The sequence below is a fragment of the Pinus tabuliformis genome, chromosome X (genome assembly GCF_031772625.1).
Source record: "Pinus tabuliformis cultivar Carrire ecotype Pingquan chromosome X, CPIR1, whole genome shotgun sequence".
In the NCBI taxonomy this organism is placed as follows: domain Eukaryota; kingdom Viridiplantae; phylum Streptophyta; class Pinopsida; order Pinales; family Pinaceae; genus Pinus; species Pinus tabuliformis.
Window position 1 is genome coordinate 284,488,081 of NC_142308.1, and position 12,954 is coordinate 284,501,034.

Below are 12,954 nucleotides of genomic sequence, written 5' to 3' on the forward strand. Positions count from 1 at the left end.
GATTTTTTCCTAAAGATAAAACCATATTTGAAGGAAGAAGGTGCCCAAGCACAACTGTCAATGGATTCACAAGAGGATGGAAGAAAAGTTGCAGTTGTCACACATGTAAACTTTCAAGCAGAGGTCAAAGTATAGATAGCTGGTGTGATTTCTAGAATAGATTATGTATACCTTAATAGATCTATACGGAGGACCAAAATGTTTTGCAGATCTAAGATTACGAACCCTAGGTGACATTCTAAGTGGACGGAAATTAATGTAGACATATAAATCCCCTAACATTCCTTGTAGAAATATTTGTGTTGCTCTTCATTTTTTTCCTTTTGTTCATAGAAGTTGTAGCCTTTGATATGGAGAATCAATCGAATGATAAAGAATTATCATATCATTCTTTTTGTTCATTCCTTTTGTTATTGAAAAAAATGTATTGGCACCATTGTTCTGCTCCCCCTTGAAATTGCAGCAAAGAGACAAATAGAAAAAATTGTATATACTTCTTCATTCCACTCCCCTCAAAATGTCACCAAAGAGATGAAAAAAATAAATAAATGTTAGTTAAAATAAACAAAAATTAGGAGAAGGACAATTTGACCAAAAGTCTTATTTTGTCTCAATCTATTGTCTTAATACACCTTATCGTGTAGTAGTGATATTAGCGCAATAAGTGGGAAGAATATTATATGAAGTAGTAGTAAATGGCACTCATGGAATAACAACAACATCAATAATATCTGGGTTCGAGAGGATAAAGTTATCCAAATTCATTGGAGATAATAATGAGAGGGGGATGAATGAGTATTTACAAATCAATAACTTTTTCATTTCCATAATCAGATTTATATACGCTACTTTAGTGAAGGGAACTCGTGTGTGCACACAACTATTCTTATGGCAACCAGCATATATCTAGTGAACTTATGGTTAGGTTAATTCATCATATGTTGATCTTTAATCTGTGCATCAATACTTTATTAAACGTTAAAGAGTAACCATGTGCAATTAATAATAGAATAAACTGTCACACATAAGAAACACACATGAACACCAAGATTTAAAGTGGAAACCTAATGTGGGTGAAAACCACATGTTGTTGTCGTCTCTGTCTTCTTTTAATAATAAGAAAATATGCTTAAAATCTTGTACTAGTGCAGACTTATACCAGTACGCAAGCACCCACCTGGAGAAGGCTACAATCTTCTCTCATTTTCCATCTTCTACTATAAGGGAGCTGCAACCCCCTATCTCTTTTACTAACCAATATGTTTACTAGTATGTAGGCGCTAACCTATAGAAGGCTACGACCTTCTTTCCTCCTCCTGCGACCATGTTTCATAAATTTTCAGAATGGATACTCCTGGATCACTACACCACAATCTGAAGGCCATGTTTCATCCAATTTTCATATTGGACCCATCAACAACATTGAAGCTCAAAATCATAATTGCAATACAACCATCAAATACATCTACATCAACTAATCATCGAAACTCAGTCATCACTCTCTGAATCAACCAGAGTTGAACGAATCAATCACTAACAACCCATGAATCTCTGACACAACTGAATCAAACAATTACTTAACCTTTGACACAGCTGAATCAGCCATTCATTCAAACTTAATCAAATTCAACCAATCAACTATAATAGATAGATCACTGTAACCAGTACATAGATTTGAACCCAGAACACTGCATCAACAACCAAAACTCACTGTCACCTCAAAAGGCATGTCTCAGAATATATATGATCCTTCAATGAAGCAAACCTATGTCTATACTCTACTTCCTTTTGCCCAACCTATGTATTCCTCTAAAGATACTGAATCATAAAACCTTTGGACCAAAAAATGTAGCAATCAATAACATTCTGAAGATCTACTATCATATTATAGAGTTCTAAACAGATAGCAACAAGGATCACCCATCTTTCTCAATCAATTAATCAATGAGACACAAACTCTTTATGCATTCAAGTTTACTTTCAGATCTAAGAAGACTTCATTGACAGACAACAATAAAACAACAGCCTTGAACATCAATCTTTTCTTTTGCATATGCTACTTGGAAGAGCCGAACCAGCGTGTATATGCAGCTTCGCCAAAGCGAAAGAGTGTATAGATCTGCAAATGCTTACTTATAACTTCGCTGCAGTTCTCGAATTCAGACATACCCACATCATAAAATTTACAGAATAAAACATGCATTAGTATTTAGATCTATACTATCCATGATAAAACCACATAATGATAATTGATTTCAGGCCTTATGATCCTGATCCATCATCCATCATCAACCATATAGGTGCATCCTTAGTTTAGATCAAGTAAATCATCAGAAACCCATAACCTGCATATTTGATCTAACATTTCATAAGATATTCAATTCTTGCCCACCCTGGCCTAGTGATCTTCTCCTCCTTCTATAGTTTTTGGCCTGTCTCAATACCTTGGACCAAAACCACTTAGGACCAATACCTTGGACCAAATACCTAGGCTCAATACCTCAGACCAAATACCTTGGATCAATACCTTGGACTAAATACCTCAGAACAAAAAATTGGTTTTCCAACATGTACGCACTTTTCCTCCTATGGAAGTGTGTGTGTATGTATACACTCCTTTTGTTCTGCTAACCCACATGTATATGCTCTTTTTTTACAGTGAACCCACGTATACAACTTAGCTTACCTGAAAATGTCATTTTTCTTCAACTTCTTGATTCTGATATGTAGTCCTTTGTTCCTTCATCCTATTCTTTTGTACCATTACTTTGTTCCCTTTGAATATACCTGTTATAATGTGATTTTCCGTTGTACATTACTTCTGAACTGATTCCTTTGAACTGCCATGAATTTTGTCACATATGTGAACACAACTGCCATGCATTCTGTCACATCTGTAAACACAACTTCCATGCATTCTATCACGTCTGTTATCTTTCCTATAGATTCATCTAATTACCATATATAAGTGAGTTGTTCTCCTACAAGTGGGTTTCCATCAAGTACAACACATGTATCATAATGCCAACAATCTCCCACTTTGGACTTGATGGCAACCATGTTGGTGTTAATTATTGTAGGTTGTAGAACCTGTTAGAGATAACAAGCAACACCAAAATACTCTCCCCCTTTGACATCAAGGGCAAAGGGCGGACCAAGATATTCTCCCCCTTTGATATCAAGGGTAAAGGATTGACCAACATGAAGACTTTCATATCTGAACAAATAAATATAAACATTGATCATGTTCCCCCTATGCACATGCTGAATCTGCAAAAATATTTTCCAAAAGAATAACATGACTCTATAACTGAACTATGTGAGTATGACCTTCCTATCACCAATGACTCATACATACATCAATCTCCCAACCAAGTGGGTATATGCAAAATTTGACTCATCTACCCAACCAAGTGGGGATATACCAATTGTTTATACATGATTAAAATATAGTAATTACTACATCATCCTTCCCATGCATAGTGAGGGTACAAATTACATCATATGACCAAGAGGGACTCATTAACATATTATGACCTTTTCATCGAGTGGTATAAATGACATAAAGACCAAAGATCTAATCAATACCATGATAGTCATTAGCAACTATCATACACCATATATGATATGCACCATAAGCATCTCTCAGCAACATCTAGACCTACAACCAATATATGTCCATAATCCATTCTGAAGATACAACAAAGCAAATATCATCAACATGTGACTAAGTATGCCGTATATAGATATCAACTCATCCTCTTGATCTCATCAAGATCAACTTGCTTCGCTTTGTTAGTAGAAAGAGCCTTATCATAACCTTCCATGAATCAACTAAGCATATGTCATATCTCCAAGCAGTAACACAAAATCATTCACATCATATCATATGTGAAAACACCATAGTCATCATATATGATCATAACATCATCATCAAGAACTGCATGATCTTTCCACAAGAACCCTCAATATATCAACCATGTAACATTACTAGGTGACGCCCCCCATCTGATAAGAATCAACCATGATAATCAACATATGTGAATACCAAACCTATCATCATAAAGTAAGAAGTCATCATCATTATGTGAATAAGTAAGCCATGTCTCTGAATATCCATGTCTTCAAATGGCTATGCCTGCAATAACACCATTCTCTTGGCCAACCAACAATATTTATCAATATGCAAGTAATCATCCATGTATCCAGCATACTGTATATCCATCAAAGAGATAGCAATATGTATCTAGCAAACCATGAGCTCATAGTCATGTGTCAATCTTTCTTGATACCATCAACAACAACAATCCTCAACTATGTGGGAGCCAAGAACTATAGGAATCCTACATCATAACTGCATCATATGAACTTTATGCATCTTTGAAGGCATGACGACAACAACATAAAAGAAACAAATGGCTCATCATCAAGTAATGAAGTTGTGTACTCAAGCTTTGTACTTCTCCTTGTTCTTATGAAGATCACCATGTAAGCAAGATATATGTAATGTATGCATCATCAAAAGGTCATCCATAATCATCCATAAATCTGAACTGAATAACATATATGTAACCCTAAGCAATATAATAACTGAAACATAGCATGATGTATCAAAACACTTTAGCCACATAAGCATCATCACCATTGATAAGAATCATTCGAGACCAAATACTTCTAAACATAATGCCAACAATGCAATATTAGAATCCTAGAATATTCTCCCCCTGATCCTGTGCCACATGTTCACTATCAAATCTGATCATTGCATAGATCAATAAGAAATATCAAGGCGTCATCATCAACCAGATATACATCAAGTTATCAGCAACTTATGAGGATCAAGAGCACTTCTAAATAACATCCACAGACTTTAGTAATCTATCATCAAGGCAGAAAAGATAATTGATAATTGTCTAGATCATTTTTATGAGTTTGTTAAGTTTATACACTATGCCATGCCACACTTTTCTGACTATACTTTCTTCTTCTTCCATATCTTCGAGTGTCTCCATTTGGTATGGTGATCGAAATTTTCTCCTGCATTCCTTTCCTATATGTCCAAACTTCTTACATCCATAACATCTTACATGTTTCATATTCCTTCTATAGCAGTCAATGGCTTTGTGACCAAACATATTGCAAGAAAAACAATATCCCTTGAAATACCTGGAAGCTGATGATGTTTCTATGTGATGGTTATTAGCTTGAACCATTCTACTTCTGCATCTTGCTGCATTCAACATTATTCATCAAAGGAAAGAACAGATTATCACTTCCATAGTTAGGAGTAAATGATTTTATTTGAAGACTCTCTTTCCTTGGTTGTTGATGGGGTTGACCTCTTATCTCCTTGTTGAGAATTTCAGATTTTTCATTAGAGTTCCTTGCCTCACCTTGTGAGCTAGATTCACCTTCAACAGATTCATGAAAACAAAGACCAAATTTGATGGGAGGAGACTTTTGACTACTAAAAATATCATCCAAAATCTTAGTAGTATCTTGAAATTGTAAAAGCTTATGCATTTCTTCTAATTTACCTTTTAGTATATTTACCTCAACCTTATATTGCTCTTCCTTTTCAAGATACTGCTTCTTCATGATTTCTTAAACTTTTCTTCCTTCTTCCACTTGTTGCCTTAATTCGAGAACTTCATTTATTCTTCAAGAGCTTGGAGTAGTTCTTCATTCTGCTTCTTTCATTTTTCAAGATCTTCTTTTAGAGAGAGAATCTTATCTTCAATACTTTCATAGTAACTGAATATATCTTTAACTTTCTTGATTATTGTGCTCCTTTTATGTTAAGATTAGGTATGTTCTATGCTAGAGAAAATTATTTAAATTTTCATAGTTAGCAATCACATAATCATTACGATATACTGCAGATAGAACATAAATATAATATGCAGAAGACAAGCCAAGACAAGAGGACACAAGATATGGTGCAAGCCAAGGACAAACCCCACAATGTGTGGGGAAACCCTTTGATCAAATCTTCTTTTATCTTCAAAGTTCAGCAGAGAAAGAGAGAGAGAGAGAGAGAGACTACAATTACAACAAAAGTTAACACTTTGACTTGTCTAGATCTAGCGTATAACGATGAGATCAGTTGAAGACATTTTGCTTCAACTGATTCTCCAAGGTGACGGCTTCACATATCGTAGTGTTGCCTTTCGTCCATTTGCTGCACCTTACCATGTAGCACCATCATGCTGCATCATGTATCATCATGCAGCTCATGATCACTATGCTGCCCATTATCTGATCTATCATGCTACCCATTCATCATGTAGCTCCCTGCTAATGTGCATCATCATCATGCTGCCCTTGTCATAAGACACTGAGTTCTATATCTCAGGATTGTTGTGTGTAACATGGTCCCTTTTTCCACATCTTCAGATCACTATTGTATTACACTGTCCACTATGCTTAGAAAAACTATTTCTTTCCATAGACAACCTTGGATTTACCACGCTGTCACCTACAGCTATGTATTACTGCAGCTTCACTTTCATGTTGTTCATGACCTGCGTATTAGGCTACAGGTCTGCGTATTAGGGCTTCCGTTTAATACATCTGGACAGCGTAATAAGGGTCTCCCTTGACTGCGTTCAAGGCTGTTCCTTTTAACTACGTGTAAGGGTATGATAAAGACCGTAGACAGGTCCTGAGATAACAACGGTTGTGTTTATAATGGTGGCTAGGTCTTTGATGAGCAGTGTATTATATTCCCTTGATCCATATCTTCTGACAAACCACTCAAATGTGTCTGGACTAGCTGCTTCAAACATAGTCTTCTCTAGTCCCAACCGCCCAATTATTTTTGCTATAGCATCAGTGCGCAACATGTCAGCACAGCCACTTATACCATCTGCATCAATCATGATCATATCTGCTCCAGCCTCCAAACATCTCTCCACCTTTCTAATTAATAACTCCACATCTTCAATCATTTATGATCCCTTTGGAGTGGGAGCAATATAAGCCCCAAATGCTCTGTCGTCCTTCGATGGTATAGCAGATTTCTCAAAATTTATACCAAATAGAGGTTTTGCTTTTAGCCTCTCGTTCTTTATTATCCGAATAAGTCGCAAGAGAGTTTCTTCAGGAACTTTGAGTGAATCAGCATTTAAATCTATAATATCAAAACCCAGATCTTTACATTCCTGAACATATTGTTTAAAACCGCTAGGGCCCTTCTGCAGTAAAAGCTCCGCCCAATCGCCTGTACCCACATTCACTTTGTGCTTGTGTGCCATTTCTGTGATCTCTTTCTTTGAGTCCATAATAGCGAGGCTTCTCTGGCCTCTCTTCATCTTCGCCTTCGAAGAAATGATTTCTTTCCAACCATGACATCCTCGATTCGCGCATTCAAACTGGAATGTACAAATGCTCTGAGATGAAATCGAAAACTTGAAATCTTTTCACTCATAAACAGCGTGGTTCATATATTATGACTACAGCTATGTCTATCCCTGCGTAATCATATACCTGCTCCTTAATAAAACCTGAGTTCTGTTCCTTAGTCCTTCCATTATATACCTGTACAAGATTCACGTGGATATCTCAGAGAGGAATACGAAGTTCTGTTTCTTCTATAACTCTGAGAATAAGTCTGCTTCGACTGCGTGTTAGATGTCTTCTTTTGACTACGTTTTCGGTGTATCATTTCATCCACGTTAGACCGAATGAAGAGCCTTTTTCTTGCTGCATATAGGCTTCTCCTCCATAGCCATGTTTAGATTTAGGGCAAGCGTATGAGGCTTTTGGACAGCGTAGATCATCCTTATATGCCTGAGTATTTATGACTGCGTTCTCCATTAGGGCATCATCATACTAGGCCAGCATAATCCATAGTGTATCTCCTTCTCCAAAAACCCAAGACATGGAGAGGAGATCACTTGAGGTGAGTTTCCAAATGACTTCAAATCCTCCTCTATTTATACTAAAAACGTAGAGGTTGAATAGACACATCGGCTGGGCTTCTAGAGCCTACATAAGAGCTGGTCGGCTTGATAATAATTACATAAACAAAATAAATTCATATCTCCATAAATACTTATCAGAATCGGATGATCTTTCGATCAATCCTACACCTCTCGACGAGAGGGATCCAATAAAAATATCAGCTTCCATAAATAAACTGATCCACATGGAGTTTGGCCCTAGTTGCCAATTTAACACTCCCTCTCAACTAGGGAGAACTCCATCCGTTGATCCATATGTACAACTGTACCATCTCTGCCATCAGTGCCCTGCACTGCTCTGCCCATCTTTGCTCAGCTCTGCTGGCTCTGCTCTACTCTGCTTAGCTCTGCTCTACTCAGCTCTGTTGGCTCTGCTAGCTATGCTCAGCTCTGCTGACCCTGCTCTGCTTAGCTCTGCTGAACTAAGAAGAAGAAGAATTGATCGAAAATGTCTCATACTATTCTCCACTGACCCAAAGCCAGACTCAGAGTGCGTAACACTGGTCCCAGACCAGTCTCAACCGACCCGAAGTTAGCATCATAGTATGTATGACTCCCACTGGTCCCAGACCAGTCCTGCACTGACACGAAGTCAGTCTCGGAGTATGTACCACTGGTCCCAGACCAGTCTCAGCCGACCCGAAGTCAGCGTCATAGTATGTACAACTCCTGCCATTGGTCCTAGACCAGTATCATTGATCCCAGATCAATGGAGTACATCCTAGCGTAGGGAGTACGGTAGATACAACGATGCGTCCATCGGTACTAGTACGGTCCCTAACTTCATTTCCCTGCTCATTGATCATATGAGAGGTACTTCCCATGAGTCCCAGACTGCATGGGTAGGATGCCTCGACAGGAGAACTTAATCAATCCTGTCCTCATAGGAGAACACATCAATCCTGCTACAATCGCCATGGAGAACACATCAATCCAGGCTGCCATGGAGAACACATCAATCCAGGCCTCACAGGAGAACACATCAATCCTACTACAATCGCCATGGAGAACACATCAATCCAGGCCTCACAGGAGAGCACATCAATCCAGGCCTCATAGGAGAACACATCAATCCTGCTACAATCGCCATGGAGAACACATCAATCCAGGCCTCACAGGAGAACTAATCATCCTGCTACACAAGAGAGCGAATCATCTTGTCCCACAAGAGAGCAAACCATCTTGTCCCATAAGAGAGTGAATCATCTTGTTTCAGTGCGCACCACCAGGGGAGGGTGAGACACCCTGTGGTCGTGTGTTGCTCCAATAGAACTGCAAGCCCCCCAAAGCTCCTAGAGCTCAATGTATGTAGCATGCAGGACCCTTTTACAAAGGTCTCTCGACGACTCCAAGTCGTTCGGGAAAATCACAAATTTGATCTTTCCTCAGGGCTCTGTCCTGTATATCATCTCAGTGTGATGGAGCCTCCTTGATCATCGACTTACCATATCCCAGATAAGGCAGTAATTGATGTCTATCTGCTGGAGTAATTTTCAAATACGTGATTCCTCAATAATCGAATCCCATCTCTGGTTGTCACAGAGATTCACAGTGGTATTCATCATGTATACAAACAGCTCACTGAAGAGCTTCAACAACCAGACTGCCTCACAGAAGGCCATACTATCAGCAATGTATTCTACCTTGGTGGTGCTCAGAGTCACCGACTTCTGCTTCCTGCTCATCTAGGACATCAAGGCAAATTCCAAACAGCACTGAGAAGTGCTCTAGTGATCCTCCATACTTCCTGCCCACTCATTATTCGAATAATCATGTGGTTTTATATTTCCAGCAGTGTATCTCAATTCATGAGAGATTGTGCCCTGAAGATATCTTAGAAGATTCTTGGCACCAATCTAGTGAGGCTCAACCAAATATGAGCTCACCATGCTAACTGCAACACAGATGTCCGGACGGAGGTTCTCCAAGAACATCAACGCGAATGAGTTTATGAAACTCAGAGGCATTTCCGAAATCTGGTCCGACATCATTACCATATAACTTCTGAAAGTTAAGATCCTCGAGGCAGTCACAAGCTTGCATCTTATCTTCCCACATTTAGAATCCAACTCCCTCTGTCTCCTTTAAATGAGAGGGTCTGCACCTGTCAGACATAGGTGCCGGTACGAGAAGTTTATCATCCACAACCTTTGAGTAATGGTTTGGATCGGTTTCAATCCTAGTGAATCTCAGCTACATTAGACAGCTATCAATCCTCTCATACTATGCACGAGGTGTTTTCCTTCAAGCCATAGAGGGCTTTCTTCCACCTGTATACATGAGATTCCTTGACCATGATTCTCAAACTCCTCGGGTTGTTCCAAACCTGTGGACCTGCTGCATGAGGGGAATGGTCCCCTTATAATATTTTCCTTCGGTACATTTCAGACATGTACCTTCATGCTTATTTTTTAATTCAAGCATCCTAGTCACCATCTGTCTCACAGACCTCTGGTGCTGAGTCAATGGACATGGTCCCCAGTGGACTTCCTGCAACTTGATACAACCCTGAACTGAAAAACATCTTTAAAAGATCTATTTTCAAACACATACCTTTCCATCGATAAGTGCCACCTTGTAACCTTTGACTTCCATTTCCGAGATGGACATCAGGTTCAATCAGGTACATAAAAGAGATTTTGGGGTTCCTTGCTTTCGTGGAAGAGTCGACCATTGTCTTTTATGACCCGCATCTCTGTCATTCGGGCACTCCTTTGCATAAGGGCCGAACTCATAACCAAGACATCTACCTTTCCTTCCTACCCTTATATCTGAACTTCCCAATGAGGTGATGCCATCAAAAGTTTTGCTGCACCATTCTAATAACATTCTTTGCTTCAACTTCACCCTAGGTGAAGTATGAGGAACCCATTGATCCTTCTGTCTTGTCCCAACTGTCTTCGGTGATTTCTCTTTCACTCTTGCTTGGGCATTGTCTTCAACTAAGCTCTGATACCATGTTAAGATTAGGTATGTTCTATGCTAGAGAAAATTATTTAAATTTTCACAGTTAGCAATCACATCAGCATTACGGTAAACTGCAGATAGAGCATAAATATAATATGCAGAAGTCAAGCCAAGACAAGAGGACATAAGATATGGCGAAAGCCAGGGACAAACCCCACAATGTGTGGGGAAACCCTTTGATCAAATCTTCTTTTATCTTCAAAGTTCAGCAGAGAAAGAGAGAGAGAGAGAGAGTACAATTACAACAGAAGTTAACACTTTGACTTGTCTAGATCTAGCGTATAACGATGAGATCAGTTGAACACATTTTGCTTCAACTGATTCTCCAAGGTGACGGCTTCACCTATCGTAGTGTTTCCTTTCGTCCATTTGCTGCACCTTACCATGTAGCACCATCATGTTGTATCATGTATCATCATGCAACTCATGATCACTATGCTGCCCATGATCTGATCCATCATGCTACCCAATCATCATGTAGCTGCCAGCTAATGTGAATCATCTTCATTATGCTGCCCCTGCTAATGTGCATGATTATCATGTTGCCCTTGTCATAAGACACTGAGTTCTATATCTCAAGATTGTTGTGTGTAACATGGTCCCTTTGTCCACATCTTCAGATCAGTATTGTATTACACTATCCAATATGCTTAGAAAAATTGTTTCTTTCCATAGACAGCCTTGGATTTACCACCCTGTCACCTACAGCTATGTATTACTGCAGCTTCACTTTCATGTTGTTCATGACCTGTGTATTAGGCTACAGGTCTGCGTATTAGGGCTTCCATTTAATACATCTGGACAACGTAATAAGGGTCTCCCTTGACTGCGTTCAAGGCTGTTCCTTTTAACTACGTGTAAGGGTATTATAAAGACCGTAGACAGGTCCTGAGATAACAGCGGTTGTGTTTATAACTGCGGCTAGGTCTTTGATGAGCAGTGTATTATATTCCCTTGATCCATATCTTCTGACAAACCACTCAAATGTGTCTGGACTAGCCGCTTCAAACATAGTCTTCTCTAGTCCCAACCGCCCAATTATTTTTGCTATAGCATCAGTGCGCAACATGTCAGCACGGCCACTTATACCATCTGCATCAATCATGATCATATCTGCTCCAGCCTCCAAACATCTCTCCGCCTTTCTAATTAATAACTCCACATCTTCAATCATTTCTGATCCCTTTGGAGTGGGAGCAATATAAGCCCCAAATGCTCTGTCGTCCTTCGATGGTATAGCAGATTTCTCAAAATTTATATCAAATAGAGGTTTTCCGTTTAGCCTCTCGTTCTTTATTATCTGAATAAGTCGCAAGAGAGTTTCTTTAGGAACTTTGAGTGAATCAACATTTAAATCTATAATATGAAAACCCAGATCTTTACATTCCTGAACATACTGTTTAAAACTGCTAGGGCCCTTCTGCAGTAAAAGCCCTGCCCAATCGCCTGTACCCACATTCACTTTGTGCTTGTGTGCCATTTTTGTGATCTCTTTCTGTGAGTCCATAATAGCGAGGCTTCTCTGGCCTCTCTTCATCTTCGCCTTTGAAGAAATGATTTCTTGCCAACCATGCCATCCTCGATTCGTGCATTGAAACTGGAATGTACAAATGCTCTGAGATGAAATCAAAAACTTGAAATCTATTCACTCATAAACAGCGTGGTTCATATATTATGACTACAGCTAGGTCTATCCCTGTGTAATCATATACCCGCTCCTTAATGAAACCTGAGTTTTGTTCCTTAGTCCTTCCATTATATACCTGTATAAGATTCATGTGGATATCTCAGAGAGGAATGCGAAGTTCTGTTTCTTCTATAACTCTGAGAATAAGTCTCCTTCGACTGCGTGTTAGATGTCTTCTTTTGACTGCGTTTTAGGTGTATCATTTCATCCACGGTAGACCGAATGAAGAGCCTTTTTCTTGTTGCATATAGGCTTCTCCTCCATAGCCATGTTTATATTTAGGGCAAGCGTATCAGACTTTTGGACAGCGCAGATCATCCTTATATGCCTGAGTAT

The 12,954-nt window shown here is 39.0% G+C and overlaps 2 pseudogenes; both read right to left on the bottom strand.

The window, feature by feature from the left end:
- Window positions 1-6,623: 6,623 nt before the first annotated feature.
- LOC149139510 (protein HEAT-STRESS-ASSOCIATED 32 pseudogene) lies at window positions 6,624-7,386 on the bottom strand (annotated as a pseudogene).
- A 4,392-nt stretch (window positions 7,387-11,778) lies between these two features.
- LOC149139511 (protein HEAT-STRESS-ASSOCIATED 32 pseudogene) lies at window positions 11,779-12,508 on the bottom strand (annotated as a pseudogene).
- Between the last annotated feature and the right edge of the window lie 446 nt (window positions 12,509-12,954).